Source organism: Ostrea edulis, chromosome 5 (assembly GCF_947568905.1).
Source record: "Ostrea edulis chromosome 5, xbOstEdul1.1, whole genome shotgun sequence".
In the NCBI taxonomy this organism is placed as follows: Eukaryota; Metazoa; Mollusca; class Bivalvia; order Ostreida; family Ostreidae; genus Ostrea; species Ostrea edulis.
This window is the reverse complement of record NC_079168.1, coordinates 71,701,994-71,716,196: the sequence shown is the minus strand read 5'-3', so window position 1 is coordinate 71,716,196 and position 14,203 is coordinate 71,701,994. Positions and strand designations below refer to the sequence as shown.

Sequence of the window (14,203 nt, the reverse complement as noted above, 5' to 3'; positions counted from 1 at the left end):
TAAAACACTGAAATATACGGTTATTATCAGCTGCTCAATAACAATAATTTTAGGGATTTCTCATTGACCAGCTGTAAAAAGTCCATGTGTCGGGTATGGTGACGCTTTTATTAAAAATTTTATCGTATATTTCTACTTAAATAGTTCTAAAATGAACGAATGTTTATATGGAATTTGTAAGTTATAATAAATGCGCCGTAGGACTGAAACATTTCAGAAAGATGGAGAATCATGTATATACAAATCTTTTAAAGCACAAAAAAATGGAGAAATTCAAAACGTCGGCGAACCAAGCAGTAAAACACTTCAATTACATGCAGTGTATCATAACCTATGGAGCTATTTACTTCGTTGAGGGGAGAATATGTACTTACTTGAAATTTTTTTAATGAATTGATGCAATATAATATAAGTTCAGAAATAATATATCTCTTCATTTTAATAGTTTTATTACACAGACATGGTAAGCTTTATCGAAAACATATCATCATATATTGCAAATATATTGCACAAACCGGGGGGTCTTATAAATGTACCAACGATGCTAATGACCACTCTTTTTTTATTTGATAAATGGACATTACTGGAGGGGAAGAAATATTTTCAATGGTAAAAAGGGAATTTGAGGGGGGGGGGGGGTGAATTTGATTTTTCAAGAAAAATGTCATTTTCAGGGCATTCCATGAACTCTGCGAAAGAGAAGTTCAATATTTTATGTAGCAGAAAATAATGACAGGAATGTGCTAATAATTAAGGCTACCCAAGGCGGAATACAAAGAAAATACACAGTGGGTCTCCGTGTTATTTACAAATTGATCCAATTAGACGACTAAAAGGTTTATAATGGCGTAAAAGTTAACTCATATGTGCTTACAGATGCGTCAACACGACAACGGGATTCGGGCAAAGTAAATAAACACGGGATACAAGGAGTCGTCATAACAAACACATTTACATAACCCTTTGGATAACTGTTCTTTGCTCTTTAGATACTTCACACACTAACAAAGGGAATACTCCTGTTGGTATCTTTGTTGAAGTGTATTAGTACACCGCCCTGCTGAGGCCGACGACAAAACCACGTGACACTTTGGACTATTCACGTCCAAAAATATGCTTTATTCTGCCGATGGGTATCTCATTAGACGCAAACGCTTTCACGACACAACAAACAATGACTACTAATTTGATCTTGTTAAAAGCTGTTCCAATTACAATCAAGATAATATACCCCTTTCAGCAAATAAATGCTTTTTCTGATGGCAATATCGGCACGAACTTGGTCGTCTGGTCGCAGCCAGCCTACAATTACATATTTCTGCTTCATCCAAACTCAAATGGGAGACTGAAGGGTTCAATGAAAGAAAATAGCAAATTATCTAAAACCATTTACTCCTTTCTTATATATTTTCTCATTGACAGAAAAAATATACGGCGTTAAACTGGCAGAAATCCAACATCTGTCAACAATTTTCAACTGTTTTAACTCTGATGAACCGCCTTCAATCTAAATGATATAGATGATAAAATTATATTCTCAAACACTCAGAAGTAAGATGACAAATATCACACTTTTCGGATGTGATAATCATGGAGAAAATATTTTTACCTGTCCATTAACTCCCAAAAGATTACAGTTAAATCGCATCAGTGTCGGATAGTCTTGAACTAGCACCAAAAACTTTGCTTTGATAGTGTCAAAACATATTGTCAGTTTTTTGGTTGTTACTGCTGGTAAATTTTTAAATGTAAAAGACTAAAGAAAACCTTTTTAAATTCTTAAACACGTATCGATTCAATGTTATTGGTTAACATATGTCAGATGATGGCCTTTTTTTTTTTAAGTGTATGTGGCCACAACTATAACTTGTCCAACTACTTCAAATCTAATACGCATTAATATAGGAAACACAATGGATATATTTACTGGATTACACTAGTATATGGGTAACACTGTAGATATATATGTAGATTATTGATACTTGTCGTTTTATCGTGTAACATATGTCTCTTGATAAAGACGCGGGTTGCTTCGAAAATTTGAGTTTTAAATAACCAACAGTGTCGTGGCCTTTTCAATGCTTCTCTCTCTCTCTCTCTCTCTCTCTCTCTCTCTCTCTCTCTCTCTCTCTCTCTCTATATATATATATATATATATATTTCTATATTTCTACCTCAAGAATAGCCATAAACTTGTTCATCTTGTTACAAATACTTATTTACATTATGGTGTTAAAAATAAAAATACACCCATTCCACATATAGAATTCAACGATATGTTGGGCTGAAAAACGTTCCTCGTGATAAGATTTGAAATACATTCAAATGGTTTGCAAAATTCATGATAACAAAGTAGATACAGTTATTTACTGAGAATAATCTAGGAAATCAACGTCAGATAATCACGTGCCTCTTGTTGCCAGACAATACTTCACTTTTAATTCAAAAGTATGTAAACAAACTGTAGATTTCCCATTTCCGAAGTATTTTCATAAGAAACTACAAAATGTCTGACAATTAATTGACGGGATGATATATTTTGTCTCAGAGCTAGAATGAAAATAAACTACAAGAGGCTTAGCGAAGCGAATGAACATTTCATGATAGAAGCTGTACCTAGGCCCGGGTGGTCTGTAATTCTAAGTTTATACATAAATCTCACACAGATTCTACATAGAAAAAAAAAGCATATATACGCCTAATTTTTCTTCAATCAGCAGTTTAAATAAATAAATTTATCCCAAAGATTTTACACTAACATTGCTATTTTCGCTATCTAAATAAGGCAATTTCAAATTGTCCAATGCAGTTTCAATGAAGACAGAAATGTGTATCGTACTGCAGTTTTCATTCAATATATTTAAAAAGGTTTTTTTGTGTTTTTTTTTACATCCTTAAAAGATCATTTAATGTATCATTTATAGATAGGTTGTATTTCAAGAGATTAAACTGATAATTTTAACTAACAAAATGGTAAAATTGACTTTAAAGAAGTCCTTGCGACTTTTTTCGCATGTAGAAAGCTGGGTTTAAAGTACAATTGTATTGGAAAATTAATCCGGGAGGCGTGAAATTGGTTTGACGTATCGTGTTGGCAAGCGGCAGGTAACAGCGTTACGGATGTCAAAGAAAATACCTGAAATCGTCAATAGGCACTACCAGGCTTTATTCTATGGTAGTCAACTGGACTGCTCGCCTACAACAGAACACGGTCGTGATATAAAGCAACACACGTACGGATTCTGCTTGACTTCGGGGTATTTTGTGTGTTACCACAATGCTAATAGAAATTGAAGCTGTCAAATCACTGCACAACACACACTTCATACAATAAAATATTATCATTATAGTACTATGAGAGAATGAGCACCCTGTTGTATGTTTTAGAAATTATACTAGTTATTTTTCCACAAATGAAACATTTTATCTACGTTAGTAAAACCAGACTTAAAATCCAAAAGCTTCCATTTAGGGTGAATAAAAAAAAAACAGTTTAAGACCTGAAACTTCTACAAATTAAAATAATTACAGAAAGGTTTTGATTTGTTTCCCACCTACGGAAGCCGTCAATTTGTAATTCATTACTGGATTTCTCCGGATAAGTCTTCGAGCAGGATCACAATTACGACCGATGAGGCTGCTATTTTACCCTGGCTTCTGTCATGTTGTCTGTGCGGCCCAATGGCTCCCCTGTTATTTTCCTCAATTATTGGACCAACTTTGCCGGAATTTGTCGATCCGTTTTCTATGAAGTTAATCAAGTGACACCATAACTGTCAGGTTGAAGTGTTGTTTGATTTCATTAGGCGCTTGCTTGTTTTCCGCATGTTTTAATACTTGTAAATCAGACACTAATGATATATCTATATCGACAAGACTACCAACATGTTGTCAATAGAATCGGAGAAGTTTATACTTTAATGACTTCACACGTTTTGTTCTGTTCAACACTATACAAAGAATAAAACAATTTAATCATCTTGCTTTCATTGTCAATTTGTATAGAAGATAGAGATGAACTACACTAGGCATAAAAAAGAAACAATTGTTCAGCAACCCTCAAACCACCATCATGGTCGTGAACATCGTGTTCAGCAACCTTCAAATCATCTCCGTGATCTTTAATCAATTATCTACAGTGTCTATATACCGATATTTGGCTAAAATTAAGTACACACATATATATATTTCTTCTTGATTTTATCACTCTTTTTGTAGGAATAAGTGACAAATTTACTTCCAGTTTCTTTTATCGTTTCCAAATCAGTTCTACTGATTAAGCTTGTGTACTTTAAGAATTTCCTTTCACATCAACGTTTGTTTAATTTATCTTGATCTCTCATATGGGCCAAATGCAGTATAGAAAGCAAGTCTGATAGAATGCATCCTTACTGATATCACACATGTTAGTTTCACCAATTTTAGAAGAGATTTCATTTTGAACCGCTACGCTTCACGCCGTTACTTTCATTTCAGTACTATTTCTCTATGTAATGGCGATATACGTGTAATAACTTGTGCAACGTAAACTATTGATTTCATCCCAGATGAAAGAAATAGATAGATTTGTTTAGTTTATTCTTGACTAATTTAACTCTCGGACATTTTCGGTTGGCTTTATTTGCGTATAATATATGCATTGCGCACACCTTCACACGTGGTCGGTAAGAAGACAATGGCGTCGGTAGGTTTGATTGATTGATTGTATATTTTTCACTCATATGGAGATGTCACCATTGCCGATGAAAGTATCTAGACCTATGATGAGCACTTACATTTTTGTACGGCCTTTGAGCAGGGAGATATCTTTGTCGTGCCACACCTGCTGTGACATGGGGCCTCAGTTTTTGCGGTCTCATCCGAAGGACAAGCAAGGGTAGGTCTGACATCCGAGTTCACTGACTGCAGATGTAGATGTAAGGATGTATCAGACTAATGTATGTTATATAATGTGTAAAACACTGAAGGGAGTTTGCTATGAGGAAATCCAGCATTGCTAAGAAAATAGCACATGGTATGTTAATAAAACAATTACATGGTCAGCACTCGGCTCATTTCGGAAAGAGTGTATTAAAAAGACAGGCTGTCACTTGAAAATATTTTCCTTTACATCTCTACAAATCTAACATAAAAATTGAAGCATATTTATCAAGATTCATTAGTGCATTGTTTACAATTATAGTATGTAATTATAGTAAAGATATAAAAAGCAAAAACATTGGTAATGTAAGTATTGTTAAATGTATTGTTACTGTATTATACCAGAGTTGAATCTGCGCCCACAATTCATCTTGATAATTAACTCCCTCAAATGTAGGTCAATTTTAACATCCGAACAAAGTTTGATGCAAAACAACCGTACATGTATAATTTTTGTAAGTTGCAGTATTTAACAACATATTTCGTTGGAATTAAACCTGCCTTTAAAAATTAATTGATCACTCACCCTGACAATGCAGATCGATTTCAACATCGGAACCATTTTATGCATCAACAATCACAAACACTTTATTATAGGCTGATGATATTCTATACAACCACATGAACTCGACCCTTCTTGGCCCCTATTTGAACCAACTGGACCCAAATCGAAATTTTAAAAAATCATATTGCACATCTATAAGATTTATCTAATCACAAGTAAAACGATTTTGTTCTCTCTTTAAAAGAATGTATGACAGACAGACAGACGGACAGACAGACGGACAGACAGAGAACACAATGACCAAGAGATGCAGGGCCACATTGTTCACCTGCTTGAAATTATCTACTTCTAAAGTTTTATCCGGAGTGGTAACATGGCATTAACTCCACATAAAATTAGCAAATCAATATAGGTATGTTTATTTTAGAATGCATATTGATTTGAAAAATTATACTTTTTGTGTCATTCCTGAGATTCTCGAAGTCTATATTCCACTGTGACTTAATCCTGTCCGGAGTGGAGGGGGGCATTTAATTACACTAAAACTGTCTTTAAATAATGATTTCTTAACTTTTCTTATATATAAAGAATACAGGGAACCCCTTATAATCCTAACCAGGAATGCCACATTTGTTCTATTTTCAATAAATAATTCACCCTGGCATGCTTTACAATGTAAACACAAGTGGAAATTATTCTAATTAAACTAAATCTGACGAGGACGCTTTTATTTTCATTGGACATACTGTACCCTTGCTGTTTCAAAGAAGATTTTAAGGTGGTTTCCATACATATTTGAATTTTTGAAAGTTTCAGGCCCCATGACCTTATCTTAAGCCAATTCGAACAATCTACACTGTATAATTATAATGCTTATATCTAACACTAACCTAATCTCGGATGAGATTCGGCTTGGTTAAATATTTGGATTGACGTCTTCGCCGAATCTCGGAGCAGTCCTTCACAATTCATGTCTGGAAATTTACTCTCAGCTTCGGCCGGTTCTAGCAATTAATGTGCACTTAGGTGACACTGCTGTTCGCTTCAAATAAGTGATTTGACTGTTCAACTAACTCTCTATCACTACTAATTTTGCATTGCTTACCGTTTAGGTATGAAAATCCCAAAATGAAAATACATGTAATCACTAAATTTTCCGTTCAAATGATGACTTCCATGACACAATATTTTATCTCCTAAAACTGAAGAGTTCCTATAGTCAGTATTATCTAGTTACTGGTATATTGTATCTCCACATACCGTCTTGTCTTTCGCTAATTTAAAAAACAAACTATTGGAACTCTTCAATTTCGGGAGATAACATATTGCGCCATGGAAGTCATCATTTGAACGGAAAACTTAGTGATAGTTCATTTTATGGAATTTACATACTTAGACGGTAAGTAATGCAACATTAATAGTGATAGAGAGTTAGTTGAACAGTCAAATCACTTATTTGAAGCGAACAGCAGTGTTACCTAAGTGCACATTAACCGGCCGAAGCTGAGAGTAAATTTCCAGACATGAATTATGAACGACTGCTCCGAGATTCGGTGAAAGTGTCAGTCCAAATATTCAGCCAAGCCGAATCTCAGCCAAGATTAACCCTAACCCTACGTTTTGTAATTCTAGGTCCAGTGTTCAAGAGAAAAAACCCATTAATACTCAATTTCAGATATCTCAGCTCTTCTGTGATAGAGGTACGTTCAGTATTATATTGAAAGCTTAGGTGTATACGTGCATGAATATCATAGACTGACAAGAAACATATTGCTGCAAGCTTCAAAGAAGGGCCGCAAATAATTTGTTTCATTTCACCGACCATACAAAATGTTTTGCATGAGAACAAGTATAAATGATGCAGATTAATTTCATCATATATTGCCACGTAAAAATTTGATCCTTTATTGTCGCCTCATCATACCATCAAAGGCCATGATTTGAATAAATTGGAATCTGCACTACCTGATGATACTTGCATATCAATACGACTAATCATGGGCACTGTTGCTCTAAAGAAAATATTTTAAAAGATTTTTCCTTACTTATTCAAATATGAAACTTTATTCCACCATACCCCCGGGGCTACCATTTTAACAACTTGAATCTACACTATATGAGGATGCTTGTAAATACCCCCTGCTGTTGTGGTGAATATCTGATGTACCCCTTGGCGTAATGTAAAACACGACTTCTGCATGTTTTGCTGAAACGCTTTATCTTGTACATGTATATATATATACTATTCTGTCTCAAGAAAATTGAATTAAACACGTTTTTGTTAAATGTTTACCTAAGAAAGGGTAAACATACATAATTTAAGGAAAATTTTTAATAAATACCTGTGAAATACAGAAAGCATATAATGATTTATTTGAATATATCTTTGTGTTAGATGATGCCGAACACTTTAGGCACAATTGCTTATGGCTGCTATCATATATTTATTACCAACTGTTATACAACCACCGAAACTGCAGGAGAACGTGAGCATTGAGAATAAAATAGCTCAAACAAAAATCGAAAATCACGTACCATCTTTCTTTCTTAAAAGCATTGATCAAGTTGAAGAGGAAATAAATGATAATTTCATATTTAATTCAATGGCTTATTTCAAGCAAATTATTCTTGATATCGTCAGTTCAATGTATATCAACGGCTGATATAAACAAAATTTATGCTTTCATCGTTATCTACATAATTATTACCGGCCGCCAGGAGGCGTTCGGTGAAATGGCTAGGCGTTTACACGAGTGCGGGATTAATGTATATTTAAAAAAAAAAGAAAAAAAAAAAAAGAAGCATATCTTTTATAATAAGTATTTCAATAGTATCAATGATTCTTATCAAAATGTATTTTGTTTGTTTTTGACAATGGAAATAAGATTGAAAGCATTGTTTCATCCAATCCTGATCAAAATCGTTTCGATTACATTTCAATATGCCCAAATCATCTCCCCTTGAAAAGGGACATGAACGTTTTGCTATGTGCCAAGTTTGGTTGAAATTGGCTCCTGGGGAAGTTAGCACCACGGCTTTTGACCACAACTGTGCAAGATGCTATATCTGCGTGTGTGCTGGTCTAATACTTATTCCATCGGTCCAAACATATTATTCATTTATTTCTTCAACCTACACAGTTCAATTTTTTAATGTCAACGCAAATTTTGAAAGGGTATAAAACCTACTTTATTTTGTGGTGGAAGGATTGTTTAATTAAAAAAAACCTTCTAAAACTGCACGATTTGACAGATTCTGTTTTATCCAATATAAGGCCAATATGTATACCCCTAGACGTGCATCTCAATTTTGTAATTTGTGAAACAAGTAGAGGAAATAACAAAGTACCAAAATTGTCCCTATTGCCAAAATAAGTGAGTCTTTCACAGTGATGCTCTACGTTTGATAGGTCATAGAACAGTTTATTTCATAACAATATATTTTCTAGTTTTCGTTTTACAGTCGTTTAAACTTAGTGTTGTAATTCAGATGTTATAAATTCATTGATTTGGTAATTGATATACTTTTCCAAACAAACATCAATTAATTTACCCGAGTGTTTCGATAAAAAAATTAATAAGTTGGTCAATAATTCAAAAGTATGATCTATAACCCTCCCCCTTTTTTAATTTTTAAAGTTCCATTTTAAATTTTAAGGCAAGACTTTATAACTTATGTGCAATTTTAGAAACAGTACTTCTAATATGTTCTGATAACTATCAAATTCTATATAATGAATTTTTCTTTATATTTAGTGCAAAACGGTCAGTATTTATTTTTAGTCTACTATCATTAAACTTTTTATAGCCCATGCTGTTAGAAGACATGGATATGTATTTATTTGATGTAATGATTGATTTGTGTTGCCTATGTTGTATTGACACCAACCATTAGTTCGAGTTTATGCAAAGAGATTGTAAGTAAAGTTTAGTGCAAAAAGTTCCTCAGTAACAAGCACTACGACCCCAGTTATTTTTAATTTCACAATTGCCCTACAATGTAAAAATAAAAAATATACTTAAAAAACACAACAATACTACAAAACTCAGGCACGAACCTCTTTAAGATTTATAAAGTGTGATATCCATTGACCAATATATCATATCCCCTTTGAAGAGGTTGCAGTCCTTCCTGCATGTATGAAAGGTATGTTTGTGTAAGTGTTTGATGTATTGTATGTGACCAAAAAAATAAATAAATTATATAAAAAATAAAAAAAAGTGTGATATCCATTGACCAATACAGTATATCATATCCCCTTTGAAGAGGTTGCAGTCCTTCATTTTAACACATTTAAATCCATCCCTTTCACCCAAGAATACTTTGAGCCGAAGGTTGAAGTTGTCCATGCGGTTCTAAAGAAGATTTTTAAAATTTAACATCAGTTTACATAATTCTCGCCCCCCCCCCCCCCCCCCCCAACCTTCAAGATGATATGATCTGTCATTTTCACAAACTGGAATCCTCTTCATCTGGGGATTCTTCTGTCAAGTTAGGTTGAAAGTGTCAAAGAAGTCATTGATTATTTCTTAAAGTGTGGGAGAGAGAGAGAGAGAGAGAGAGAGAGAGAGAGAGAGAGAGAGAGAGATGTTACTTGCTTTTAAACCTTTATTATCAGTGAAAATAACAGTGCTGTCAAACTACATACTAGCAAGTACTATCAAATAGATACAAATAGGTACTACTAATAGTTTTCTGTCAAGAGTATGACTGACATATCAGTCATATCACTCATAGCACGTCATATCACTCATAGCACGTCATACCACGTTATATTTTTCAGTACAGAATTTCATAGTGGTGAAGTCAGCGTGTTGATCAAAATCATTGAAATTCGATAATTCCACATGGTGCTTTGGAGCTAAAACCTTGTTATGACTTTTACAAGAATCTAAGTACCCCTGAGTCTAAAGGTATTATATCTTACGGCAGATTCCCAAGGTTTGAATTCTTCCTGACTGGGTGATCACCGACATCTTTATTCAATGTTTAACGCTTTCTTGAACACCTGGTTTTCCCTCCTGAATCACCTAGGGTGTATGTTTTGGTGTTATACATAGTCAGATAGTTTAAGGATGCTTCACCGTCTGTTCGCCAGGGCATCAGTGACCTTTCCGTTCACCGTTTTACTATTCATTTTTTAAATTGAAAATTCCGTATTGAATTTGATTCCTTTTGGTTGTTTTTTTTTAAATTGGAGATTCCTTGTGTAGGGAATAAAAACTTCTAAACAATATTAGATATTTTCAAGGAATTTCCCGTAGTTATTAAAGCAGTGTGGCATTGCGCACGCACCCACACACATACACGCAGGCATTTTCTAACTGTGGTTTTCCCCCCTGTACACATATGATACACCGATGGTAGATTTTATTTACAAACCGGTAATTTATTATTCGGACACAAATACAGTAATGCAATACTTTAGTTTATTATTCGGGAACAAATAATAAAAAACTTCAATATCTGACAACCGAGCTCCTGTGGTCTGTAGCTGAGATGGAAGGTGGATGGCCCCATATGAAAGGTAGATTTTTAAGAAGGGCAGACAGGGTTCTTGATTGTGTACACAGTGTCTAAATCCCCTCGCTCGATGGTGTGGGATGGTGCGACCTAGCACAAATGAGAGAAAATCAAAACGAGAAAGGGGAACCTGCTTAGAGTATGTTTGTGCACCAGTACCAGTATGTATAGATTACATGCAATTTTGGGTAATTATTTATTAACTACACCAATATAGAATACAAGTATTAACATAAAAGGGAAATATAATTTTTTATAAGTATATCATAATCTGACTTTGATGTATACCCCCAACCCACATATGTTTCACCCCCCCCCCCCCCCCCCCCCAAATGTTCCGTTCCACCTATCAGATGATAAGACGAACGACAACCCCCAATAGTGACCAGTTACCTATCATGTAATGAAGATTGCAGATTTCGTGGAACTCATGCAGGGGCTTATTGTAATGCATTTAGTTTCAATATATATATAACGGAAATATAGTTCTTGAATGCACACCAAAATGAAGGTGATAATAAATATCAATAATAAACACGGTGCATATCTATAATGTTACAAATATTGAATTTTGTTTAGAGAATTTTTTTATCCCGTTATTTTTTGCCCAGTTTAAAAACGCTCAAAAGTGTTTAGTGGTAGGTTGAAGGATATTCGTTCAGTTTTGAATTCGTCCATTCAGAGTAAAGACGAAATTCGCGAAATAAAACAAGCAGCATTTGTACTGTGTGTATACATGTATATGTACATTTCATTTGTTTAGACTCGGGTTTTTTGGTTTGTGTGTTTGGGTTTTTTCTCAAATGAATATGAAATAGAGTATTCAAACATTAAAAGATACAGAATGAATATGCCGTAAAAGAAAACGACATTTCATTTATGAACATGGTTGCCTTTAATGACTGGAATGAGCAGAACACGGCACTCAGAAAAAAAACATGGTTATCCTATTGGTTATGATCGGAATATTAAGATGGAAGGTAGTAATAAACAAACTCCGTCACTGGCCTCCATTACATGTACACCATACTATATCGTATTTCTAATTATTTTGACATAGTAGAATCTTAAATCGGTGGCTTATTCCCAAAATAGTCTTAATATGCATTTTTTTTTAAACATTGGATATTACAAAACAAAATTAAAGGAATTAAATGAAGTATGCTGGTGGAAAGCGTAGAAATTAATACTCTCAAATATTTTCAAAAATGAATACTTAATAATTAACCGATATATTTATGCAGTTTGGGGGGGGGGGGGGGGGGGGGGGGGAACGAACGATAACTCCGATTACTGAAATGCACTATTTCTTGACAGAAATAGATGGACATCCCGGGAACCCACACAGCGAGGTTCAGCAACAGCAGCAGCAGCAGTGTTCATGAAATCGAAGGGTAAGAAACACACAATACGGAGTGACAAAAAGAAATTGGAACAGACACATACACCTTTATTTAATAGAATTTCTTATCTATATATCCGATCATGATAGCCTAAATGGAGGTGGAACTTATTAACGAACATTGCATAATGTTCTCATTTCAATATAGGGATATTTTATGGCAACCCTTTTACTATATATTCGAAAAATAAGATATCATTTAAATTGCGAAGATATAATAGAGTTTATGAAATAAACTAATTTTTGGCAAGCTGTAGGTCATCTTATTAGAGTTATCACTCTTGTACTGTTCTTGCGTAGCGCAAGGGGATGCATTTTTGATTGTTGAGTTACGCAACTTTGCACTTTGCATTAAATCCAGAGTAATAAAAAAACAATCCCACTTCCCACACTGACGCATATTTTGTTAAGTTACAAAAAAAAAGGGGGGGGGGGGGATAGATATGCGAATAGTTCAGTTGGCAATTGATCGATTGTAAACTTGAAGATGATGTTGAAGAATATTAATTTTGATATGGGGGTGTTAAGTTCCCCATTTTTGGTGGGCCATATAATTTTGGATATTAAATGTATGTTGATTGTGATGTTTCATCATGTATATCTTGTTTATTATTGGTTGTATTTACCATTGCATATTATCTGCCATTTACATTAATAAATGGCATTTTTCACATCATTGACATTTTGTTATTCAGACCCACCAAACTGAACACACATTGTGCTGACAAAAATATAATTATGTTTGTGCTTGATACGATTGACTTTGGACGAAAATGCCAAAATTTTAAATTTTAATTGGTGACGAAAGAGCTACTTCATAAAAATATTTGAACTATATAATTATGATACCCATACAATGACCCCCCCCCCCCCCCCCACCAAAATAGGAGTTAGCTCTTGACAATTTTTAATAAAAAAAAGCATAAATATGCATAGAAAATATACACTTTTTCAGTTTCAAATACTTTACCAGATATTTTAATGTATCCATTGAATAAAATCCCTACATTTTAAAAAAAAATGTCTATGATGCACAAATTTTAATTAATTAAAGATTTTACAAAACCTATGATGTCACACGAGGGTGGAGCTACTTTAAAGATTTCAAGCATTACTATGTGTCTTAAAGTATTGAGGAAAAAGCGTTCTATTTTCTACATGAAATCTAATTGTTTTCATGTAGTTTTCATTGATGAGAAGAAGATATAACATTAGAGTCGACCCGAATGGCATTTTTTTTTTCTTTATGTTCAGGACACGAAGACAATCATTTTCATGAATGACATTTGATAATGGCATGTTATAGAGGCTGGATTGGAACTTTTGGAAGAAATAAGGTGAGTTTAACTTTGGCCAATTCTTATCAAAGTCAGCACTTGTCTTTTTGTCCTTTAGGGTTTGAAAGATCACTGATATTATTGCAATTTTTCCACTATTATTGTAAACAAACTGTATGCAATGTTATTGGGCGGTTCTTACGTCATTGCGTTACAACAGTGCTAGTTTCATGTTTACATTTAGGCATTTTTGGTCATTAAAAAAAAAATGAATATTCATCAGCAGAAACCTTTTTTATAGTACTAAAAAAGTTTGCTTGGCTTCCTATTTTGGTGTGCAATACACGAGTGTAACAAAGTAATTGTTTGCTTGACTTTCTATATAAAACATGAATACAAAAAATAAATAAATAAATATAAGACCTACAAACGAGTGTAACGAAATACGTTGTTGTGAAATATAGACTTGAACTTTCTCTAGTACAGGTTTTATTACTGTACCTGAATGTATGTTTCTTCACAGAAAGTAATTCTCTTTTAATAACTTTATTTAATCACCTTCTCTGAAACCAACTT

General features: G+C 33.9%; 1 long non-coding RNA gene across 1 annotated transcript; it reads left to right on the top strand.

The window, feature by feature from the left end:
• Positions 1-7,016: 7,016 nt before the first annotated feature.
• Positions 7,017-14,132, top strand: LOC125651931 (uncharacterized). The gene is made up of 3 exons (XR_008803056.1): positions 7,017-7,125; positions 12,266-12,342; positions 13,605-14,132. It is a non-coding gene; the product is annotated as an uncharacterized LOC125651931 (long non-coding RNA).
• The last annotated feature ends 71 nt before the right edge of the window (positions 14,133-14,203 follow it).